Consider the following 9,949-nt stretch of genomic DNA (forward strand, 5'->3'; position numbering starts at 1 on the left):
GTCAATGAAGACAATGATGAACTTGTCAAGATAGGGTTTGAACACTCGGTTCATGAGGTCCATGAAGGCTGCTGGAGCATTTGTGACACCAAATGGCATGTCGAGAAACTCGTAGTGCCCGTAATGGGTTCTGAAGGCAGTCTTTTCGATACTTTCCATTTTGACTTTTAGTTGATGGTAGCCAGAACGTAAGTCGATTTAAAAGGATACTTGGGCACCTTGCAGTTGATCGAACAAGTCATCAATTCGTGGCCGAGGATACCGATTCTTGATGGTGACCTTGTTCAGCTCCCAGTAATCGATGCATAACCTCATCATGCCATCCTCTTTCTTTACGAACAATACTGGAGCTCCCTAGGGTGAGGGGTCGAATGAAGCCTTTATCCAGTAGTTCCTAAAGTTGGGTTTTCAGTTCTTTCAATTCTGTCATTGACATGTGGTAAGGAGCTTTGATATTGGTTGTGTACCAGGTTAAGTTTCAATGGTGAATTCTATTTCCCGGTCAACGAGGGTACCAGGTAAGTCTTCAGGAAAGACATCTGGGAATTCTCTAACCATGAAGATTACATCAACCGGGGGGGGGGCCGCTTTTTGTGTATCGATCACATAACAGATATAACTACGACAACCCTGTCTTAGAAGTCGTTGGGCTGTCATAGAGGATATAAGATAAGGAGGGGTGGAAATTCTGGTTCTATCAAAGACAAGCTCAAGTTGGTTTGGTAGCTGGAGGGAGATCTTTTTTGGCTTTGCAATCAATAGAGGCGTGGTTGGCAACCAGCTATAGACTCGACTTTCTTCGCGCGCCCCTCTTTCGGAGAGGCGCGAATTGGTCCTCTACAGTTCAGACTCCTGTCACGGTTCTGAATCTAATCTCACAAAGTGCAATGTGAAACTAATAAACACCAAAGAGTCCAATCCGGCAAATCATTTTGGAAAGTCAGATTTTGAATCAAATAATGCCAAAACTGGACTACTTTGCTAGATTACAGAGTCGCCACCTAAATATTTTGTTTTTGGGAAATTTAGGAAACCCTGACTCGCGTCAAAGGCCACGTGTTCGTGATCACCAAAGTTACCTCGGCTCGGGAACTTGGGTACGAGAGGGGAAGGTCATGAAATGAGCACCACCGCTCACCCAATCAAAGGATCGGCCTCTACTAAACATGACATGTTGTTTTATAAACCTCATGTGTTCTTATTCTGATTATTACCTAACATTACAATGTGGTGCGCACAACATACAAGTATAGACTAAAATCGCAAGAATTGGAACGAATTCAATTCATGTTTGTTTTTCGAAATGGTTTGAAAGTGCCACACGCAAGTGGGCTAAAGCATGGATTTGCCACCCTCAGGTGGGCTTTAAAACATGATTTTGCCACTTCGCAAAGTGGGCTTAAAACCCATAATTATCGAATTATCCCAATTCAAGTAATCAAGCCTTCATCCACAGGCATTCATGCAGTTTATCATATAAGCAAATAGCCTCATGGCAAGCATGCTATCATGGCAACACTCACACTCATGCAAGTATGCTAAAGCGTAAAACTCACAGTGTACTCCAAGCCAAAACAAAAGCTAGTTAGAAATATGCATGATCCTAACTATAGAAGATACTTAATGCAACACATGCAATAACGCAACTAAATAGGCTAGGCTATCTAAGATGGCATATGAATGCAACACTTTGATACATGTATTCAAAGAAGTATTGAAGTACAATGCAGTTTGAATGATGCGTCGAGCCCGGTGCATGCAAGACAAATAAATGATGCAGACATGCGAGCAAAAGGTATGCTAATTGAAAATGTCCCTAATCTAACCATCGAAAGCGGGTAAATAAAAGGGAGAAAGACATGGGGTTGGAAGACATGCACATACACACGCACCCTTATTACAACATTGTGCCCTCACGAAAGAGGGTCTAAATGAATAATAGCTAAGCTAATCTAAGCTAAGCTAATCAAACTAATCTAATTAAACTAAATAGACTAATTATTACAAACCAATCGAATAACTAGTAAACTACTTACTAATTATTACAACAAAACATAAAGAAATAGCTAAGTTAAAGCTACATAATTATTACAACACATAACTAATTAGCAACTAGTTAATTAGATTACAATACAAATCCTAACTAACAAGTAAAGCATTTAATTACAAACTACACTGCCTCAGCTCTAGTTCAGATAACGGAGGATGCATGCACTCGGTTGTTGCCCCGAAACGCCCTCCGGTTTGCTCTTGAGAGGCTCTGTTTGCAGGGTGTCTCCAAGAACTTTTTGCTCCACTTTACCAATTTCATGCTGGGAAATGGACCAGTGGCCTGTTAGCCATGAGGAGCTATTGCCGGCCATCTGTCGGCCAAATATGTGCACTGCCGGCCAATGATAAAGCAGTACCGGCCATCAGTGAGGCACTGCCGGCCACTGGTGTGCTGCATCACCATTCTGCAACAGAGCTCAAACCAGAGGAAAATGGAGGGTCTCCTAAGGGTACATGTGTATTGTGCACCTCCCTATCATCTCAAAACATCAAGGGAGAGGTACCATTGGATCCAAAACCATCAATCAAGCACCTCAATGCATGATGGCCAAAGATCCAACTTGTACAAATTCAATAAATACCACAAATACAAGACACTAGGACCACTACCTTATCATGGATGATCAAAGGCAATGGAGACAAAGGAAGATTGGCTCATTTTCATCACTTTGAGTATGAAATGGACCAATCTACCTTGTGTTCAATATAACGTCCAATTGAACACAATGCAATGCAAATAACAATGCTTATCTTGGCATGTTTTACTTGATTCCATTCTTGTTTACACATTTTAAGTTACCAAACCATTCCTTAATTGATTTGTCCAAATGTGAAAGTCCTCTAATGAGAGAGAGGTCAATCAAAAGAATGGTTTAAGACATGAGAGAGACTGTGCCTTTGACTAAGAGGAACCCTCAAAAGAGGGTTAAAGCCATTTAAGCATAAGCCTCAGTCCCAAGCTTAAACACAATCTCAAGACTAACCAATCCTCAAAACAAATAGAAAAATGAAGAAATGAGGTAGGTGGCAGAATTTCAGTGCTGAAATGGCATGAAACACAAGACTGCAACATGTAAACAACTCATGTACAACATGTTAGGAGACTTAAGTATCAAAACTAGTGAAGAGCTTTATACCAGGACCATGCAATAACAAACTCAAATGGCCAAACCAACTCTGGACAAACCTCAAACATGCCAAAATAGAGGCTAAAATATGCTGAGATGGTAGCATGAAAGTCAAGAAATGCATGCTCATGTATTGGCTCATAAACAAGGCATACAGCACAACTCTCAAAAGTTATGAAAGAGTGAAATATGTGAGAGTGTGGCTACACTATATGCAGTGAAATTACATGCTAAATGATGCCAAAACATGAAATCATCACATACATAACATGTTAAGGGCCTTAAAACTCAAAACTAGCAAAGGCTTTGCACTACAACCATGCATAATAAGTCTCACATGCCCAAGACCACTCAAGACAGAGTTAAAGCATGCTAAATCGGTGGCAAAAACATGCTAGAATCAAACTAACACAAGCTAGAGTGATAGGCTAAATCATCAAGTATGCTAGGCTAGGAAAGCATGATTGCACTACAAGTACCAAAAGCAAGCAAAAAGTGTTACAACCAGCCAAAAACAGAGTTGAAACATGTTAAAACAAAGCCAAAATCATGCTTGAACTAAGCTACAACAGGATAGACAAGCATGCTCAAAGGTTAGGCCATCTATACAAGCAAACAAGATACAAGGAGGGGAGGTCACCCCCTTCCTATTTTGGACCTCAAAACCAACTTTCTACCACTGAAATTCCTCTGAGTTTCAGTGGTTAAAAGACCAAACAAAGGGTGTTTCAAAAGCTATCAAAGATGGCTCAAAAGGCTTTACAAAGGGAGGAAACCATCCTCTAACCACACAAGGCCTAAACCAAAATTTTAAGACCTTAAAAACAGAACTTTCTAGAGGCTAAAACCAGCTTCAAAGTAGCATACAAAGATGGCCGAGCTATGAACTAGAACAAAGCTTAAAAGAGGTAGATTCTTACCCTTGAAACACAACTCTAAAATAACAAGAAAACAACAAAACTTCTGAGCCAAAACCACTCCAAGGAGCTCCAACAAGGCCTCTAAGTACCTCAACTCTAAGGTGAAGGTGTTTGGCTATGGGTGCTAGTGCAAATGTGTAGAGAAAACACACTTTCAAGCACAAAATGTAGAAAGAGAGGATTCTAGAGAGAGAGAGAGAGAGAGAGAGAGAGAAATCTTGCTCAGCTCAAGCTTTGTAACCTTTTGCATGCATATAGATGAACTCTATATATAGGAGATTCAAAGGCCCCTTGAAGAGATCCAGCCATCCACGTGGGTGCATATGAGCTTATCTGTGCAAACAGCTGTCAAAATATCTGCAAAAATATCTACTGATGCATTGGTGGCCGGCCGGCCATCAGCGGTGGCCGGCAGGGCCTCATTGATGGCTGACAGGGCAAAGACCATGGCCGGCAGCCCTCCATGATGGCCGGCAGGCCATCAAAAACATCCTTCTGAAAAGACCGACACATGGTCCAAATATGAGACAGAATGGAAATAGGGTTTGGAAAGATCAAACCTGGAGCATTTCGTCGAGGGATTCGAGTGCTCGACGAGCAATCAAACTTGTCACTGGATGTACCTGCAAGAACATCCAAGTCTTGAGGACGGTAAATAATGGGGTGTCTATAGTTGCCCCCTTTTGACAGAACTCGAAAGTCATGAAATGATAGGAGTGAATGGCAAAGCCCAGAGACGACTCATTTTTGACAAGGCCGAAGACTTGGACAGACATTCAAGATAACAAAATAAATGCGCCCGTAGGCTGGGGCAGGATGCAAATGATATGCACGATGCCGAACATAACTTATGATCATGTAATGAGGGTTGTAATGAAACATCTAGATGCAAATGTTATGCAAAGAAATGCTACAGCAAACTCGTACACAAGCAAGTTAACACGAACCAAACTACATTTCATGCAGAAAGGATGTAAGAAAATTATGCAATCTCAACTGTGCCTCATGCAAAAAAGGTAAAGTACAACAACCGTCAGGCGCACTCGAGGCGACAAATAGATCCTAACGCGTGGCACACGCGAAGAAAGAAATAGCGATAACAAGTGAAACACATCTAACTGTCATTCAATCAAAACAAAAAGTGGTGTAAGCATCGGGATACGTCCAGGTGCATTTAACCAAAGCATTCTAACGCGCCACTTGCGAAAGGGAAAAGGAAGCGGTGCAAGCACCGGAGGGTGGTATAAACATCAAAGCATGCTCCAATGTTTCTAACCAACGGAGAGAGGTATAAGCGTCGAAACTCGTTCCAAACGCTTCTAACGAGAAAGGGTGGTATAAACATCGGGCACACGACCCAATGCTTCTAACTAACAAGATGGTATAAGCATCAGACACGTGTCCTAAACACTTCTAACCGGGAAGGTGGTATAAACATCGGGCACACAACCCAATGCTTCTAACCAACGAGGTAATATAGACATTGGTCACACGACCAAATGTCTCTAACCATCAAGGAGCAAGGTGGTATAAGCGTCGGGCACACGGTCCAAACGTTTCTAATCAGAGGATGGTATAAGCGTCGGACATACGATCCAAATGCTTCTAACCAAAGGGGAGAGGTATAAGTGTCGGACACACGGTCCAAACGCTTCTAACCAAAATAGAGAGGTATAAGCGTCGGGCGCATGGTCCAAACTCTTCTAACCAAAATAGAGAGGTATAAGTGATGGGCGCTGTAGACACCCCATTTTTGACCGTCCTCAAGACTTGGACGCCATTGTTTGAACACTCGATGATCATCCATACTCGTGTTCGTTTTGAGTTCTCAGTGGTCTCGGCTACGCGCCTTGCCTCAAGATCTCTTAACTTATCTTTTTTGTGCTTGGTTGTGGACCAAGCACTTGGGCCTTTGCCTCTGAGGGCAGGGAATGGCTTGTTGGATATCCCCATACCTCACTGGCCATGGGTTGAGGCCACCGGCCCTGTTTTCTTGCTATCGGCCAAAGGTGTTGGCCGGTCGGCAATGTTTTTGGTCGGCCGGCCATTGTTTTAATCAATCGGCCACTTTTTCTGGCCGAGGCCTTTTCTTGAGGAGGTTTGAACCTTTTGAACCCTTGTTTTAGCTTCTTGAGGAAGTTTGAACCTTTTGAACCCTTGGTTTTAGCTTCTTGAGGAAGTTGAACCTTTTGAACCTTTATTTTAGCTTCTCCAAGAAGCTTGAACCTTTTTAGCTTCTCCAAGAAGCATTGACCCTTTTGTTTTGGCTTCTTAGAGAAGCTTGAGCCCTTTGCTTATCTTCTTGGAGAAGGTTGAACCCTTTGCTTAGTTTCTTGAGGAAGCTTGACCCCTTTGCTCTAGCTTCCTCAAGAAGCTTGGCCCTTTTGCTACAAGCTTCTAAGAGAAGCTTGGCCCCTTTGCTCCAAGCTTGGACCTTTGTTCCTCTATAAAAGAAGAACTCCTCTTCCATTGCAAGGGTTCCAAAAATTTTGCTAAGGCAAACAATATACATCTCTCTATATCTCTCTATTTTGAGCTCCAAATTACTTGGTTCTTGGCCCCTTTGCACACCAACTCTTAGTCTAACACCTCCATCATCAACCTAAGCATCTTGGAGGCCATTTTCAGAGGCAAAGGGACTGATTTTTGGTCCAAGAACCAACTGGTCTCGCAGCTGTGCATCAAGGGTGAGAAACACCCTCTTTATTCCCCATTTTTGCATAGACTTTTAGCCTATCTTGCATGCTGTTTTGAGCTTAACTTATAACTGTTAAAAGTTCTATTTTTGCATGTTTTTAAAGTTTTTTTAAGACCACTTTTGTGTTTGGGGTTGTCTACCCCCTCTTACCCCTTGTTTGGCCTCATTTTTGTGCCTTTTTTGTGAGCTTTGGGACCACCTTGTATTGGCCCCCTCACCACTGAAATCTAGAGGGATTTTAGTGGTGGGGATGGTATTTTGAGGTCCTAAGAAGGAAAGGGGTGATCCTCTCCTTTGTTGTCTTGTTTACTAGCATATTTGGCCTTCCAAAGGGGCCTATATTTGCACACTTCTTGAGCATGTTTCAGGCCTTTTTTAGTGAGTCTTAAGGCCTGCATAACCCCTTTCCAAAGTTGGTTTTTACATGTTAGATGTCCTTCTTGCATGTGTAGAACAACCCCTTACATGGCCTTCCAAAGGAGCACCTCATTCTAGCATGTATTGGACACATTTCAATGGGTATTTGGTCATATTATGGCATGCCATGAATCTTTTTTTGGCTGGTTTAGTGGCCCCTTGAATGCTTCATATACATGTAGTGTAATCCATGCTTACTAGCCTATGTTGCATGTTGTTTTGGCCCTCCATTCTAGCATGTTTTGGCCATACTCCAAACATGTTTTGTTCATATTTTGGGCTGCCTTAGCTCTGTTTTTAGGCCTCTTGGTCGATTGGTGCTTGCCATGCATGCTTGTAGTGTAATAGCCATGCTTAGCTTTGAGTTTTGAAGCCTATTGCATGCTTATATCGAGGTGTTTGCATGTTTTAGTATCATTGTCTATGATATTTCAGAACTTATACTTGTGCCATACTCCCCTATTTTCCATGCTTTAAATGTGTTTGAGAGTTGTGCTTGTATGCCCCATTTATGAGCCTTTGCATGAGCTTCATTTAAATGCATTTCGAGCCACCATCTCATATCATTTTGCCACTGTTTTAGGGCTGCATAAGGTCTGTTTGGGGTTGGTTTCATCATTTGAACATAACTTTGCATGACTATAGTGTAATGCATTTCATTAGTCTTTGGTGTTTGAGCCTTCTAGCATGCATAGCATGAGTGTTTGCATGCTTCGGAGTCATTTTGGAATCATTTAGTATGCCATTTCAGAGCTGGAATATATGCCATTGTATGCCACATTTCATCCTTGCATTGCTCTTGGAAAGTTGCATTTTGAGCCTTAGGCTTGGAGCCCTTGCATTGTGCATGTTTGCATGAATCTTGGGCCTTGTTCTCATCTCATATGGCCACTGATTTAGACATGGCTGAGGCTTGTCCATATTAGTTTAAGCCCATCTTTTGCATGCTGCTAAAATGTTGTTACATTGCTTCATGTTTGCATGCTTTGGTTGCATCATGTCTTGCATGCTCATTGTTTGAATATTGTCACATGCTGGCATGTTTGCATGTTTGTCCACATGTTCATGTTGCATACTTAGCTCGCATGCTTAGGTTGCATAGCATATCATGCATCTCTTGCCTCTTGATCAAACCATGATAGAGGTTGGAGGCGTCTTGTTTGTTTTGTGTGCATTTCATTTGACATTGAAATTGCACACTTTGGCTTCTCGGGCCATCATGCATTGAAATGCGTGATTGGTGGCTCGAGGACCGAGGGCCACACTCCCATGAGTCCATAACATGATGGAAAGGGTGGTTGTGCAAACATTTTCTTTAAAAATGCATTGCCATGCCTTGTCTGTCCTCTACTGCTGTCAAACAGGGTTCTGCAGGAAGAAATGGCCGACCGACCACATTCAGTGCCGGCCGGCCATGTATTGTTCGCCGAGAGCCTCACAACTGGTCGATGACCACTTTTCCATAGCCGGTGACCATCTCTCTTGGCCGGTGACATTCCACAGTGTTCAGGGAGTGTTCCAGAACCAACCTTGGGACTTGTGCAATTTTCAGAGGCATAAAACAGTGAAAACAGAGGCAACTGTGGCATGACGATAGATTTTCGAGCGGAGCCGAGCATGCATACATTCATCCCTCTTCCCGAGGCAGCTTTACTGCTTTAGTAGTTTAATTAATCTGTTAATTAATTATGATTTTGTAATATTTAATTAGCTTGTTAGTTAGTTAATTTGTATTATTCTTTCGAACCCTCCGAGAGAGGGCAATGTTGTAATAAGTGTGCGTGTGTGTGATGCATGTCTTCCAACCCCCATATCTTTCTCCCTTTTATTTAACCGCTTATAATGGTTAGATTTAGGGCATATTTCAATTAGCATCCTTATGCTATGCATGTTTGCATCATTCATATATATTGCACGCACCGGGCTCGGCGCATCATACTAACTGCATTGTATTTCAATTCCAAGTTGAATACGTGTTAGTTGTAGCATCTCACATGCCGTCTTAGAATAGCTGAGCCTACCTTAGTTGCATTTTGCATGTGTTGCATTAGCCATCTTAACATGAACTAGGATCATGCATTGATTACTAACTAGTTTTTTGTTTTGGCTCGGAGTACTCGGTAAGTGTTTATGCTTTACCATCCTTGCATGTGTGTGAGTGATTGCCATGATAGCATGCTTACCATGAGGCTATATGCTTATGTGATATAACTACCTGAATGCCTGTGGGTGAAGGTTGGGTTGCTTGAGTTGGAATAATTCGTCGAAACTCGTGTTTTAGCCTACTTGCGAGTAGCAAACTTCAATCCATTTTTTTGAAACAAATGGATATATGAGGTTTTGTTCCAACTTAGGCAATCCAGTCTATACTTGTTTTGCTGTGCGCATCACATAGTAATTCTAGGCTAATAACCAGAATAAGAGCACATAATGTTTTCAAAACTCAATATCATGATTAGTAGAGGCCGATCTTTGATCGGGCGAGCGGGGGTGCTCACGAAGTGACCTTCCCCAATCGTATCCAAGTTCCCGAGCCGAGGCAACTTTGGTGATGACGGACACGTGGCCTTAGGCACAAGTCAGGATTTCTTAAATTCCCTCAAAATAAAATATTTAAGTGGTGACTCTGTATCTGGCAAAACAGTCTATGTTTGACACTTCTTTCTAAAAATCTATTTTCAAAACGATTTACCGGATTTGGACTCTTTGGTGATTTATCAGTCTTGCATTGCACT

The sequence above is a fragment of the Camellia sinensis genome, unplaced genomic scaffold (assembly GCF_055761805.1).
Source record: "Camellia sinensis isolate YWXY unplaced genomic scaffold, ASM5576180v1 Unanchor1, whole genome shotgun sequence".
Lineage (NCBI taxonomy): Eukaryota > Viridiplantae > Streptophyta > Magnoliopsida > Ericales > Theaceae > Camellia > Camellia sinensis.